Source organism: Anser brachyrhynchus (genome assembly GCF_964034855.1).
Source record: "Anser brachyrhynchus genome assembly, chromosome: 6".
Lineage (NCBI taxonomy): Eukaryota > Metazoa > Chordata > Aves > Anseriformes > Anatidae > Anser > Anser brachyrhynchus.
This window is the reverse complement of record NC_137700.1, coordinates 27,154,470-27,169,688: the sequence shown is the minus strand read 5'-3', so window position 1 is coordinate 27,169,688 and position 15,219 is coordinate 27,154,470. Positions and strand designations below refer to the sequence as shown.

Sequence of the window (15,219 nt, the reverse complement as noted above, 5' to 3'; positions counted from 1 at the left end):
TTTGGAAACCAGTTTTGCTTGTTACAATGCACACGAAAGTATAAAATCCAGTGTTGTGTAATGTTTCTCTGAGAATTGTCGTTACATCAGTGTCATGACTTACAGTGCTTCAGCCTGCTAATAGAAAAAATGCTGACAGCTGCAGAGAAAAAAGATTAATATAAGAACCAAAACAAGTTTGGGACTGAAGTCATGCAAAGGTAAGTAACTGGTGTTTAGTCTAACTACTTTTGCCAGCAGCTTCTGGGGAAGAATTGCATTTTCATTCTGCTTGGCAGGAATTCCAAGATGAGATTATTAAGAATGGATGTGTGGCTGTTCCAGTGACTGCCCAGCAACGTGTGAGGTTGTCCATGATGGTGTGTATATATATATCCCTTATACATATAAAACTGTGGTGTATAAGGTATGGTGTAAGAAAGTTGAAGACAACAACAAACCAGTGTTGTGGCTGGTAGTTTCACACCCCTCCACATCTCCTCAGAGGACCGGGAGAGGAGCACTGGCTGGGAGAGCTGGGCAGGTATGCTTGACCTCAGAAGTGACCTCAGGGTTTTCCTCCAAGTCAAGACATGCTGACAGAGAACAAGACAGCTGAAACTTCTGCATGGTGGTGATAGTGTCATTTATAGCCCAATTTCACAAGGAAACATCAGTTATGCAATTGCGGTGTCTGTCAGGGTCTTCCAGTAACTTGGGTTATGCAACTCGGCAGCACTGGACAGAGCAGGGGAGGCTGTAAGACAGCAGGTACTCAAAGGTTCTATGAAAATTGTAGCTGCACAGAGGAGAGGGATATTTACAACCCCATGTTATGAAGAGGTAACAAGGAACCAACCGTAGTTCGCTGCATGGACATAGTCTACCAGCCCCTTTGAAAATGTGGAGCTCAAAGTTAATTGCAGCCTCTACTGTCTGTTCTTTGGATAAAAGGCTAACCGAGACAAGAAGAGTGACATTGGGGGCAAAACAAGCACAGGGGAAGGTGGGGGGCGTAGGACAGAACTGAGGATCTTGGAGACAGTTTAGAAACCTGGAGGTACTGCTGTCTCAGAGGGGACCTGACAGAGGTTCTGTGGGTTTTGTGGTAGACGTATGCAAATCAGAAGGAGAATAATTCACAGGAAACAAGGATTTATGGCTCAAGATCAGCAGCTTTGATTTGAACTGTACATCTCTTTTCTTTCTTCTTTGAAAAGAGTGAAGACAAATGTGACACAATCAGAGAGCTAACTCGTGATCCACACTAAACAGTTCTATAGAAAAGACCTAATGGTGAGCTCAGCTCTATCACACCGATTCAAAGGAAGCTGAACTCCACTGCTGTGACCCTTGCTCTCAAAACGGGAGAGCAACTCTTATGAAAGGGAGAACTGGATATAGCACTGGTGGTCAGTGCTGGGGCAAACTGGGGCAGGCTCATCACATGAAAACATTAGCACTGAGGAGTATGGAGTGAATTATAGGAGGCAGAGTGAATTTTAGGAGTTGGCTCATATGACAGACGTTCTGTACGTATTAAACACCAACTTGTACTTATTTCCATAAGTCTGTTTGATGTGCTATAGTATCAGGAGTCTTTTATGATAGGAATCTTATCTTTAGCTTTCATATCAACAAGAAGCCTGGCAGTGAGTAAAAATATGTTGCTGTGTTTTTTTTTTTTTATTTAGGCCCTCACTGCATGCCAGCCAGCCAGCCAGCTGTTTGATTCAGCTAACTAAAGTAGCGCAGTGTGCAACAGATACAGGGTCCTTGAATGATTTCATGTATTTGCTGTTGGTCTTCAAGAAGTCTGATGTATTTTCAGTAATGATATGATGCCTAAAAAGAAGCTCACCAGGTGAGGCTTACAAAACAAATATAAGGCTGATTTAAAAAAAAAAAAAAAAGAGTAGGGGGTGGGGAGATAAAAGAGGAACAGTGTGCCTAGGGATGCACAACTTCGGAAACCACTTGAAGAGTGGAACAAGGCAGGAACATGACCAGAGCAATCTTTAATGACATCACTTTCCTTCTCATCTGATGGGCAGTGGTAGTTTGAGTGGCTAAAAACACTAGGAGGGTAGCAGTCTACCTGGTATTCACTGAGAAAGGTAGTTTAAACCTGGGCTAAATAATCTTTGTTCTAAAATCAAGTTCCAAAGTCTACAGAAGTTGATGAAGGAAGGACTTCTGTGGATTACACAGCATATATTTCACGACTGAATATTGTATGTGATGAAGTTTTGCTATAGAATGGCAGCAGTTTTAAGCGAGTATTGCAATTTAATTGCATGACCATGTAACTTTGTGTTTTTTTTTTTTATCGTCACAAACCATCACAAATGTTTGCAGTGTAATCGCAAACACTGCTTATATGTCAGTTGCCTCTCTGTTTGTTTATATAGTTTAGATTAGTTCGTGACCCAAGATGGGATGATAGCATTATAAACTATCATAAATCCTGGGAACAGAGGCATTAATCATCAAATGAACAATCCTTTTCTGGGACTAAATGTATTCTAGATTAAGCGGAGGTGAAATTGCTATGAAGAATTGTCCTAGAAATTGCAAACTGCTTTTACTTGTCTCTAAAGTTTTAAGGTCTTTGAAAATTTAGTAAGTTGGTCAGGAAGCTGGCTCAAGTAGATTCAGTTCATCTGGCTTTTTCTACTTACACGTGACTGTCCCATGGATCCATATGGTCTGTCCCAAACTGTGTACCCTGACCTCCCTCTTTGCCTGTAGCAATCCGCACTGTCTGCTCCCTTCCATCTCTCATCTTACAAATACCTGTGAATCCTGCACCCTAGCAAAACCAGCCCTAGCCTCATCCTCGTCCAGCCCAGCTGTCCCCCCAGGCACCACAAACCTCTTTGCACCTCGTAGGTCCACCTAGTTCTCCATTCTCCCCTTCTCCCACTCCTACATGGCTCAGTGCATCCATGTACCCGGAGAGAGAGAAAAAGCCCTGCAGCATATCTGAGAATGAAAACTGTGGCTTTATTATTATTATTATTATTATTATTAATGTAGTTCCTCTTCAGCATTTTGATGTCAGCCAGAGGCAGGGACAGCTAGTTAAGACACTGTTTTACCAGCTCCTGAAAGACTTCCTCTTTCGGAGATATGTCACAATGAGCTGCACTTATTTTGTTTGAGCAATACTCTGAAAGCATTTACCCTTGCCTGCAGGTATTGCATTGATCCAAGTTGTGTAATCCCAGCAGATGTTAATTCTCTCACGTAAAGAACAGAAAGAATGAAAGAATAACTGTGTGGGCCCTAATCCTTTCAGGCAGAAGATTGGTTTTGGCTTGCAGCACGTCAAGATGAAAATTAAACCTCCCCTCCGAAAAAACAGAAGTGCCGATGAAGACTTTAGCAACCTTTCCTACAAGCCGAAACTAACATTTGGATCTGGAAGGGGAAAAAAATGCGTACTCAAAAGTACAAGGATCTGAAACGTTTTCTGGGGTTTTCTCAACTTTGTAAAAGAAAAGGGGAATAACAGCCTTCAAGGACAGAGAGAGCGGAATTTTTCTTGTGGTAAAGGGGGAGTTTCCTGTCCATGCAAAACTCTGTGTGAGACCCTAGGCAGGATTATGAAGGTGGTAGAACAAAATCTAAGGAAATGGCTAGGCTAAACACTGGCTAAAGTTAATTATCTGTGCTTTCCCCTTCCCACTCCGTCGTCTTGTAGCAAAGTGAATTGCTCTGCGTTAAAGATAGACGTGTTGTCCTAATAGTTCTCATTCCTCCTCTTTCTCTTGGGTGTTTTTTCCCTCCACCTTCTATTGTGTAATGCCATGCGACTCTGCAATGCAATGCTAGTCTGGCCTCCAAAAGCTTTCTGGTTCTTGGTCAACCTAATTACCTGTCGCTGGACCTCCTCTTAAGGGAGTGGAAATTGAAAAACCATCAACAGCCAGAAGTGATGCTAGTTCACACCTCTTCTAACCAGAAACTAAGGACGGTGTGATTCTGCGAACCTGTGATGTGTGTCATGGCCCTTCACCGACCAAGATTTTCAGGTGTCTTGTTCTTATCTGCTGCCAGATAAGTATCACTGATGAATGTATGTATATATATGTATTTTACTGAACGGATAGGTTATAAGTTTTGGAATATGTTTCTGGAATTTAGGGTAATTGAAAGATTTTCTTGGAGATTTGCACAACTGAAGAAAATTACAAGCTGTACTGAGGCTGTTAGGTGGCTGGACTTCATCTGATTGGAAATGTTCATTCCTGATCTAATTGGCTAATTGTCCTAATTGTCATTCCTAATGACAACACATATGCTAAATCTTACTTGTGTGTATTCTGCATAGAGCTGTGACTGGTATTGCCCACACGTACTTTACTTTACAAGCTGCAGGCTGGCCACAGGTGGAATGGGAAGGGTGGAGTCAGCTTCGAAGAGGGGTGTGTGATGCTAATGGTGAGACAGTCCAGAATTACAATGAAGACCCGTGATTTTCTAGCCTTGTGTAGGACAGTCAACCAGTCTTCATGGAAGACAGAAGAAGGAAGATCACAATAAGTAAGCTTCGAGTGGCAGACATGCTTTCTGTTTAGGCAGTGAAGCTGCTGCAGCTTGCACAAAATGTGCCAAGCATCCAGTTTGACCTCCCTTTCTGAGGGCTGTGGAAGGGCAGAGCCTGTCTCCCTGCAACTGGAAGCTCCCTTCCTGCTCAGATGAGGTGAGGACTGAGAGACTAAAGTTGGCCGATGCAGCTACTTTCCTACTGGGACCTACCAGCTTGATGATACGCACGTATTCTGCAAGAAATATATTTCGATTATTTAAAACTCATTCCAAAGTGAAAACAGCAACTTAACATTACGACTTCATTAGGATGCAAAGCCCTGGCTCTTCATTTCAAAACTACTTGCTAAAAATGTCTTTTGGTGTGTTGTTTTCCTTTCCCCTCTCTTCATTTCATCTTGTCCCACCCTGTAACATATCTGCATTGCCTCTACCTACCAGTACCACATACTCTTACTCCTCTGTCCTCGGACTCCTGTTCTTCCACTTAGCATCTGCTGTTTCTAATATCGAGCTCCTGCATCCTCCCAGAGCCCACCACGCCGTACAGGAGTAACTCAGGGTGGCTCTGCGGGAGACAGCTTGATAACAGCTGGGCTGGTGCAGCAGCGGAGCTTGTAAGGGGGGCAGGCTCAAGCCTGGAACAGAGCCCGTGCTCCGTCTGGTGTCTGCAGGGGCACAGCCTTGGTTTCCCTCCTCCAGGGCCACACAGGAAGGGGTACGCAGATGTGCAGAGCTGTCCAGAAACAGCTGTAAGCATCACAGCAAAAGCAGAGCTTTCTGTGACTTTGATTGTCTCACTTTGGCAAAATAGTCATTTGGAATTGAACCAAATCGACTCTCCTCTTTCCGTTTTTAGAAGGAAGGTAACACTATCTGTTTCCTGTTATTTCTAACTTCTAGATATTTTACAGAATTTTTAGAATTTTTAGATATTTTACAAAATTATTAGCTTAATTTGTAAACAATAATAAAAGCATTTGCTTTTGAAAAATGGAAACGAATCATGTGGTTAGTTACTTTTTAAAGTCGAGACTTTTAGACCCAGCAAAAATAATAGAGATTTCCTAGTTCTTCTAATGATCCAAAGACGCAACTATTCAGCAAATAAGAGTTTAGTTTTGTTCTGAAAAAAAATCACCTGTCTGCTATGTGAGAATTTGATATGTATGTATGACACTATCTCTAGAGGACGTGTTCTACTATCTCAGCTGACATCAAAGCACAGCATATTTTCCTTTCTTTCTTTACATTTCCTTACTCAGGCTTATCTTACTGATATTGTATAGCAAGCAGGAAAGCATGCAGGACATATATCTTCTGTATATTATTATGTATGCTTCCTCTAGTAACCCTGCTAATGAAAAGCTTTTCCTAGCTGGGCTACTTACAGTGCATATTGTGGTTTGTTGGACATTTTAATTCTGTAATCTCTCTGGAAGAATGACTTGATGTTATCAGGGCATAGCCTCTGTTTTGAGGGTGCTGTGCACAATTTGTACATTGAATTTACATAAACCAGATGTTAAAAATAATGACATCTTACCACTGGGCTCCCATTTTGCTTGAGACTTCCTTTGGATTATCTAGAAGTCGATCCTGTAAATGTTGCTTCTGTGTTTTTTTTCAATGGTGAGAGTAAAAGTCTGGATCCAGCCATTCCTGAAAGCAGTTGATCATTCTGCATTTTACAGCTGAATCATCCCTCTTGTTTGCTTTACATAAACTCTCAGTTCTTACCCTAATTGCTGTGGTTTTTTTATACCCAAGAATTATTTTGCCACATCCAAAGTAATTTCATTCCTGCTTGCTTAATCTTTTCTGAATACGTCTTGTAACTTGACAGGAGTCGTGACTGTAGGTGACTGTAGATGGCATAGAAAAGATCACATATGATTTAGAATTAATACTAATCTTTAGTTCTTTATTGAAGCAGTCATGAAAGCTTATAGGAGTTTGGTCTACACAGCTCTTTTGTCGAACTGTTTTTTTTTCTTTTTTTTTCTTTTTTCTGAAGGCTAACATAATCTCTAACAGCATAATGCACAAACAAGGGTGAGAATGAACAAAGAAATTCCCAGGAACGTGCTGAGTGGAGCTGGAGCACAGAGAAATAGAGCCTAAAACCTGTTATTGGAAATGGGGTGAAGTGTGGGGCAGCCCACGCAAAAGATCTTGGAGCTGAGCAGCCTGGGACACCGCTTTCTGCAAAAAGCGTGGTCGGAGTCAGAGCTGAGGTTCCTAATGATGCTCCACAACGTTTAAAGAAGCTTGGAATGTGAGGCCAAAGGAAGACTGAGTCCTGGCATCATTGCCTTTTGTTTTCTTTAAGACAGCAAACAAAATATATCCACAAAGTAACAACAACAACGCAACTCTGGTTCCTGTGAAGGACGATGTAGTAGCTTTACATGCCACTGTTTTCCTTAGAGAGGACGGAAACAAACTCCTGATGGATTACGTTTTGATTAGAAAACAAGCTGAGGCAGGGGGCTGTGGAAACGAGGGAAATGATGAACAGGGTGGGGAGCTGGGCACGGTGCGGAAGGAAAGGAGGCAGGGCTGTGGGACACGATCTGTGGAAGAGGTGGAGGACGTCTTGAGGTGAGCTGCTGGATATGCAGCGACACTGGGAAAGGAGCTGGTGACAGACGATTGCAATCATGTGCTGGTCAGTTGCATAAGCTTGTCCTTAGGGCATGCACACACACAACAGTGAAAACTGAAAGTAGACTGCAGTATTGAGCCATCTTTGAGTGGTCACAGAAACGTTTCCTCACATAGAGGCTAGAGATCTGTTCCCTGCCAACTCGGTTGCATTAGAAACATTCCTCTTGCATTCAAACCTTAAAAAGGGATACCAAAAATCATCAAAGGAAATAGATCAGCACTATAATCTTACTCATCCTCTCAACCAAGGAATTAGAGTTCCTTGTCAGTATGAACTCTGACTTAACACTTCTTTGAGAAACCTTTTGATACATTTATGTCTTCACACTTTGAGAAATAGGGCTTTTTCTGTCCCTTGCTAATGTAAAACCTTGTAAGACAACAGCAGCTTTTTGATGGTACCTAGCACAAAGCCCCAGCCTGCCAGATAACTTCCCAAAGAAAGTGGCATTACACAAGATTCCTGTAAGACTCCCCTTATGCTCTTATTTCAAGTTTACTTTAGAAATATCATCAAGGAAAAAGGATATTTTACTGCTAATGAGCATGGGATGAATCGTTGTCCAAGTATCAGTTGACTCATAACTAATGAAAGCTAATAACAAACATAGCAGCAGGACCAGGAAATTAACTGTCAGACCAGTCTGCTTGCAATATTCCTGCTGATTCTCAGACGGTGGTACGAGATACAAATTCCCCAGGCATACTGGGAAAAACTCCTACTGCTCCCACTCCCTACTCAGATGGCTTTGCATCTTTACCCAAAATCTAGCTCTCAACCTTCTGTCTGTGTGTGTTGATTCATCCTGAAATAATCAGTACATATGTGTGAAAGTGGATTGTGACACCCATCTTCTTTATTGGCTTCTGAAAATGTAGGTCAGGGTGTATTCAATTCCTGACTGATGTAGTCACTTCTGGTGGTAAAGTGTCTAATAGAGTGAAGCTGTACTTGAATGTCAACCAAAATGCTTCCCATACTGATGGTTTTGATGTCCCCCGCCCCCAGATCCTCCACGAGCAGCACAGATTACTATCTGTGAAGAAGTCAGGAACACAATGTCTTCATTGTGCAAGTGGCTTCTCACGACTCTGTGTGCTTTTATTCTTGCACACAGATGAAGAGGCTGCCTGGCTTTCCAGCAGCCAGTGCTCCGCATCTGGCAGAAGATGCAGAGAAAGCAGAAGGGTGGAGGAGCAAATGTGTGTGTGCTGGAGGTGTCCTCTGATTGTGATTGCAGGCATTGCCGTGATGGTTCAGCCTGGTTTAAGCCACCTCCCGTTTCTATTACTACAAATATTTGACGTTTCTATTACTAAACCCCCACGAGCTGATGAGTGACGACCCCCAAGGACCTGCCAGAGCCCTGACCTCCGTCCCTGCTCCCTCTGGGACGTGCAGCAGCAGCAGCAGCACCGCTCCTCCTTTTCGGTGATGCTGCTGAAGCCTGCTCTGCTGGCCGCCTTCCAGCAGCCCCTGCTGCAGGATCGCTGGCCCTTTGAACCTGCTGGCAGCGTGTCAGCCAAAAGCGTGTAAGGCAGGGAGGGAAGGCAGTCGGCTGGACAGGAAAGTGCTCGCTGGGTTTCTGTGAATCACGTTGCGGGGATGCAGGCGTGGGCCCCCGGCATGCTTTTGCTTGTTCACCATAAACACTGAGTTCCTGACATCCCATCGGGCAGGAGGGGGCCTGGCCAGCGGGCGAGGAGCCTCAAAATGTGGGGCCTGCTCCATGGCTCCGATCGTGACTGCCTGCGGCTGCTCCTGGCCGGGGGTGGGAGCAGGGCTGGGAGGGCAGCCCGGCTCTGCCGGCCACGCTCTTGCTGTGTGTTTATTATCGTAGAGTCTGGGAAGTGTGCTTCTGGATGGAGACCTCTCCTGTGACCAGGGCTGTGTAAACACGGTGCCCACGACATCCTTCCTGCCCCTCCTCGCCTCCCTTCCCAGCACAGCGTGCGCTAGGTGTGAAGCAGGGGTTACAGCAAGGTCCGAGCGGTCGGAGGGGAAGGGAGAAGGAGGTGGGAGGAGGTAGGGAGGGCGCTTTGGTCAGCACTTGTCTGCGTGCTGGGACACAAGGGACTGTATATCCTTGAAGAAGGATGACCAGAGCTCTGGGAGCTAAGCTGTCTGTACAGGTGGGCAGGTAGATTTCCCCTTTAGAAGGGAAGAAAAAGAGCTTCGATTTTACGTGGTATAGATGGGGGCCAACAGTGGAAGGAAGCAGAGGAGAAAGGATGAGAGAGCTGATCTTCATGGTCACTTTTTAGGTGGATTGGAGCAGCGAAGGACTGTGCTCAATAACTCCTGAGAAAAGGGTGATGCAGTAGTCGACATGGTGAGAGCATGGGTAGGACTTTTGGCTGGCTGGCTGAAGGAGGAAATGTCTTAGACAAAGAGCTGCTGAGATTTGGCTGTGGATCGAACCTGAAGACTTGAAGTCTCCGTGTCTCCTCCCCTGTTTTTCAGTAGGCAGATGGTATAACTTGGAGTGAGGAGACAGACAAGAAAGAGGAACTACAAGCTTTTCTGAGGATGCAAATATAGTACTTTTTGCTTTTTTTGGTAACACTTTGTGACAGACATCTGAGCTTCATTATTCCTTTCTCAATAGCCCTGTCATCATTTTTGAGCCTAAAACCACCATTTTGAGCTACTTCTTTGTGAGGGTTTCTTCTCTCTGTTGTCAAAAGCAGAAGTCCATTAATGTACAGCTTCTATTTAGGTTTGCTGAAGCTGCCAGCTTGGAGCCTGGGTGCAAATGTGCTCTGTGACCTCCTGTTGTATGGCCACTGAGCTGGAGTGTTCACATTGGGTCGTTGGGGGAAGTGCTTGCTAGCTCTGAAAAGCATGTAGGGGAAAACTAGGGGATTGTTTTAGATTAAAAGTTAAGCCTGGGTGGATAAAAGTAAACAGTCAAATCACAGCTCTTACTTTACAGGAGTTTTTTATAGCTCTTTATCAATCGGTCTTGCCCAGGGCCTGCGCTGCAGTTTGCTGACACCCTGACATGGCACATTCTTAGGGGGTTTTACTAGGAGCTTGCCTCTTCATTCATTTCCTTTTTGTGTTATACATTAACTCCCTTTTTGGCTTTATCTACATTAGATTGAAGTTTGTCAACAAACTTCGTATCTCCATAACTTGTCTCGTAAAATTATGAGGTCAGACAACAACACTTTGAGGTAGAGGATAAGAACTGGCTGTCAGGGTGTGCCTTGCACATAAAGGAAAGGAGGAAAGAGAGGCCAGATCTGCTGAAAATAGAGTGGGGTTAAATTACTGAGTCATAGGCATATAGAAAATGACATCAAGGAGTGAGCATATAGGCAGATTGAGCAGGCTAATTGTGTTACAAGTGTTTTTTGTTTTTCTTTCTTTCCACTGAGAATAAAGTCAAAAACTGGGGAAGTAGGCCGGCAGTGATCATGGGGTACAAGATGAGTTTAGAGAAAGCAGTGAAAGTCATAAAATGGAGAGAGAGCGTTCTGAACTACAGTGGAGCATCTGGTCCCCAGTACTGAACAAAATCAAAATTAAATGTACTTTGGTGAACCACCAAAATTCAGGAGTTCTGCAGGGAGGCATGCTGTTTGTTTGCAGCACTGAGATACCACTTGCAAGACTAAAGAGATATTTTTTAAGGTTTGGCTTTATGAAGATTTGCTTCCCTGTGTTTGACCTGGACAAATAGAGTGAAAGTGACTGGAATGTCAACATGTACCTTCGTTTATCTGTAGTTTATCAGATACCAGTCAAGACTAAGATGAATCTGCGCTAAGGGTGCAGCAGCCTTCTCACTGTCCTAACTGGGCTCAGTTTCTAACAGGGCGAGGGTTTGTCTTCATCAGGCACGTTGCTGAAAAGGTGATAGCTTCCCCCAGATAGCCAGGCTGTTGCAGGAGGCCGTGTCTGTTCCGCAGGAAACGTGGGGGGAATTCTGACTGCCTATACCTCATGCCTTACATACACCAGAGGGGAATACCTCAGTCCCTGGTTTTCATTTAGAGCTGCTTGCTCTGATCCTATTAAGTATTTAAAAATATTACATGTTAAATATTTTAAAATACTAAACATTAAAATATTTTAATAAGGTTTGGTTGTTAAAAGCATTGAAGTAGATCTTGTAGCCCTGGAAGGGCTTTTGCTTTTGACAACAAAGAGAAGAAACCCTTGCTTTTACAATGGGTTCGCACCTTTGTTTGTGGTGGGTTTTTTTTTGCCTCATACATTAGAAACTTTTGCAGTTCTGACAGATGGAAATTTAATTGGAGGCCTGTACTGCTGGGATGTTTACACGGCTGTTTGCAAATACTCCCATATGTGAAAATCCCTTCTGTGCTTCCCGAGGAAGTCTGGCAATCAAAGTACGTGTTGGCATCGTAGGAGAACCAGCTCGTGAGCTAGCAGTACCTCTGAGTTGTAACAGGTTACATTCCCAAACATCTACTCACCCTCAGGTGAGCTGGAACAATTTGTTTCCTCATCTGGCACACAGATGGCAAGCAGGCAATTCATTCCTCTTGGCCCTGTGCTCAGCAGCCACTGGAGTGGCTCCCATCTTAGTGACATGTGGGTAAGTCTGGTCACAATACAGGGAAGGAGGATGACATGGGTGGATGAAGTAGAGCAGTGGCTCCTCTCGCCCATCATTTCAGAGCAGCTGTGAGCAGGGGGACAGGTCCTCCCCGTGCTGGGGTTCCCCTCCTGCTCTGAGCCTGAACCTAACATCGCGGTGGGAAGTTTTCTACTGATCAGAATTAGACCCAGAGTGTATAATTTTTGTCCACTGTTTAATGGTGATGGAGTAGTCCTCTGTTAAGTGCAAAGCACATCACAAGGGTTGAATACTACATATCAGATTGTTGAGAGGGTTTGTTTGCCTTGCAGAACAATGCACAGAAATAAAAGGCTACAAAATTAGAAATGTCAATAAGAGGCAGCTCACAATGGTAGCAGCTAGCATGATGGTATTAAAAATCAAAGTGCTTAGGCATGTTTAATTCCGATACCCGAACAAATCACACAAATCAGGTTGTAGGTAAAGCCATTTGTCGAAGAGATTGGCAAATGCCCCAGTAAAGACTCTAACCTGCTCAGGGAACAATGTAATGTTGATTTACTGTTTTTTAGTTATAAGCTAACTGGGAGAAATTAGAACCAAACTATCAATGCAATTTTTTTTCCAGTTTGATTTTAGTCTGAGCCTGACTATAGAGAAAGTACTGTCTGCTTAGTTTCCTTTAATGACGGTGTGGCTTCTTTTGTAGAGGAAGGAAAAAAAAGAGCATTTTAAAGGAAAATATGAGCATAAACCCATGAAAGCTGCTGTGGGAACTTCAGCAGGTGTAGCACTTAAAGCTGCATTTCTTCCCTTTTGGTTTTACATTGACTAGATTACTTACTGACTGTGCTGCTTTTATGTTACGTTTCCTGCTACAGTTTTCAGTGCACAAGCTGTAGGAGTTTTTTTAGCAAAAATTTCCCCGCAGTAACTTCATGGCTAAAAATTCTTCTGGCCTACCCTTTCAGGCAGAGCATACAGTGCAAAACAAGTATGAAACAGCAAAAAAATGGCAATTTCCCAAGCGGGATTTCACGACCTGCTGCCTCTCTGCGGTAAGCACAGCTCTGCTCGGCTGGACTCGTGTTTCCCTTTTGCACCAGAGCACCTTGCAAAGCATCAAGTAGGACATGAGCTGCCCCAGCAGAATCAATGTTCGCTGCCTCCATGTCCTGAAGTGCGGAAGGTGTATTTTGTAATGGAGCTCAGTGCTTTCCCTTTGGTTTAGTACTAACAGGTTCTGGGTTTAAGGGAAAGCAGATCAGAAGTAACTTTGCTTTGAGGACGGTGCTGTGCTGAGATCTGTGACCGTTTAAAATCTTTAGCTTTAATCTTGATTTATGTATATATTAATCCTGACATGTACGCTATAAATTTTCTTTTGCCTTGCATTGTTCAAACTTGCCTCAAAATAAGGATTCTGCCTGCGGGGGACAGGAGTGTATCTGCGAAGCAAACAGCACTTGATACATCTCAGTCCCTTTCTGCTCTTAGTCAGTTGTTTTGGGGAGGGAATGGGTCATTAATAAGATAAGTCAAATAGGGCAGCACATATAGGTAGTTATCCCTAGAGATTAGAAATATGCCAATTGGACAGAAAAGGAGACTCCTCTGAAACGTTCCCTGAGCATGCATCTGGCATAGCTACACACCTCCTTCATGGAACAAAGCAGCACATGGTTGCAAGCTTATCCTAGCTTTTTTCTTCATTAAATCAGACTTCCTCCTGCTCATATTTGCACCTCCTCATGTGTGAAAATAGAGAAGGGCGGAGGATGCTTGTTTGTATTTTGTATTAAAGCCGTACACTTCAGTTACCCATTTCCAGTGAGATGCTCAGGCCCAAGCAGGCCATCAGAGAAGAGATCTGGGATGTCAAGCCCTGCTAGAAGACAGAAGTGCAGGGCTTGGCATTAACATAAGCAGTAGGTGAAGCCTGAGGAACGTTTAGGAGAGGACATTGCTGGGTAACTATTTCTGAGAGGAGCAGCTTGGGAAATGGAAGTGAAGCTTAAGGGCAGAGAATCTGGAAGAATCCCTGAGGGAAACGGTGCTTACAGATCTCATAGCTGAAAACCTGCTCTGCCTTCCAGGGTGTAACACTTGACATATTGTAGGGGGGCACCACAGGCAAAGTGTTGAACATGGATGTAAGGGTGACTGGTGTAATTGTACTGGTTCTTGACCTCAAAGGGGTCTCAGTGTTTTCAGAGAGTTCTCCTGTTTTCTTTTTCCTTCTTTGATACATATAGCATGTGAAGATGTAAAAGAAACTGCTTTTACCCCTTCCCCTCTCTGTTTTTCCTATTTTGACCTGATGCATATCAGATGACTCTCACTTATGTAAACACATTTATTTAAAAAAAGAAACATGCTTTTTTCTTTCATGAATAAGAATAGTTCTGCTTGGTAATCCCTTTTCCAAATTAAGCATTCGTTTCCAAAATCTGCAGGGGGCAAAGAGCAGGCTTTGTTTGCTCTGTTTGATGCAGTATTTAGCTACTATAGAATCCTAATTCATGATACAGTAAATAATTGTGGTGTTTTTTTGTATGTCTTTCCTACTATTCCTAGTACTATGGCTTTCCCTGAGTATTTTGGTAATATTGAAGACATAATTGCTTCCTAATACTAAAATTGTTACAAATCTGTCATACACACTCATTTTCTATCTTGAAATTACTGTTTTAGAAAATTTCCCCCAGTGTGTGAACTAAGATCTTCATTATCTCTTTATTTTTAGGGGTTTGGAAAATAATAAAATTAATGTGGGAATAACCCTTTCAAACTAAAGATTTTAAAATTTCCAGCACAGATTAGCAATAATGTAGTTGCTGAAACCACAAAGTCTCACAAGTAAGGTCATGGCTAAAAAATGTAAACCAAACAAGCTCTTCTCCCCAAAGGCTGTTTTCATTTAACAGAAAATCCTCCTCGCCCTCATATCGGATTTCAGATGTGTATGAAATAAAGGGTACCACTTTCTGCAACTAAAATAAAGCTCCTGCATGCCCCTTATTTTGGAGAATTTGACCCATTCTAGTGTCAAAAGTACTTGTTCCATGCAAATCTATAGTTACTTCAGCTTTTTTTATCAATAACTCCTTGCTTGAAGAAGGGCAAAACAGAGTTTTGTCATGCTCTGTCTGAATGGCTCCTAGAGGAATTTTACCATCCCGGAGAAACTGTTTTGCATGTGATCACACTCTGAATCTTCTTTTTGCAACACATCCAACTTCAGGCCATGGAAGAGTGAGAAATTTAAACTGAAAAAAAAGCCCCAACCACAAAACACCCAACCACCAGAACAGTTTACCTTAATGCAAAGGAATTAACCTTAGTTCAGTCTCAATGAGCAGAGCTATATCTTGTGAATAATGTCTTCAGTCGACTTATTTTCCAGCTTACAAATCTTCGGGTTTGCATTTTGTTTGTTATTATTATTGCCAGTATTAAT

At 43.1% G+C, this 15,219-nt stretch overlaps 1 long non-coding RNA gene across 6 annotated transcripts in view; it reads left to right on the top strand.

The window, feature by feature from the left end:
- The window catches only part of LOC308197088, a 78,675-nt gene that overhangs the window by 2,289 nt on the left and 61,167 nt on the right, over positions 1 to 15,219 (top strand). Inside the window, exons 2-4 of one of the 6 annotated variants that reach the window (XR_013952566.1) lie at positions 1,674 to 1,843; positions 3,178 to 5,399; positions 6,551 to 7,687. The exons of 1 other annotated variant lie outside the window; for it this stretch is intronic. This is a non-coding gene — a long non-coding RNA (uncharacterized lncRNA). Of the gene's footprint in view, positions 1 to 278; positions 524 to 1,673; positions 1,844 to 3,177; positions 5,524 to 6,550; positions 7,688 to 15,219 lie in introns of those variants that run through there. 4 more of the 6 variants (XR_013952567.1, XR_013952570.1, XR_013952568.1 and 1 more) reach the window with 4 other exon arrangements.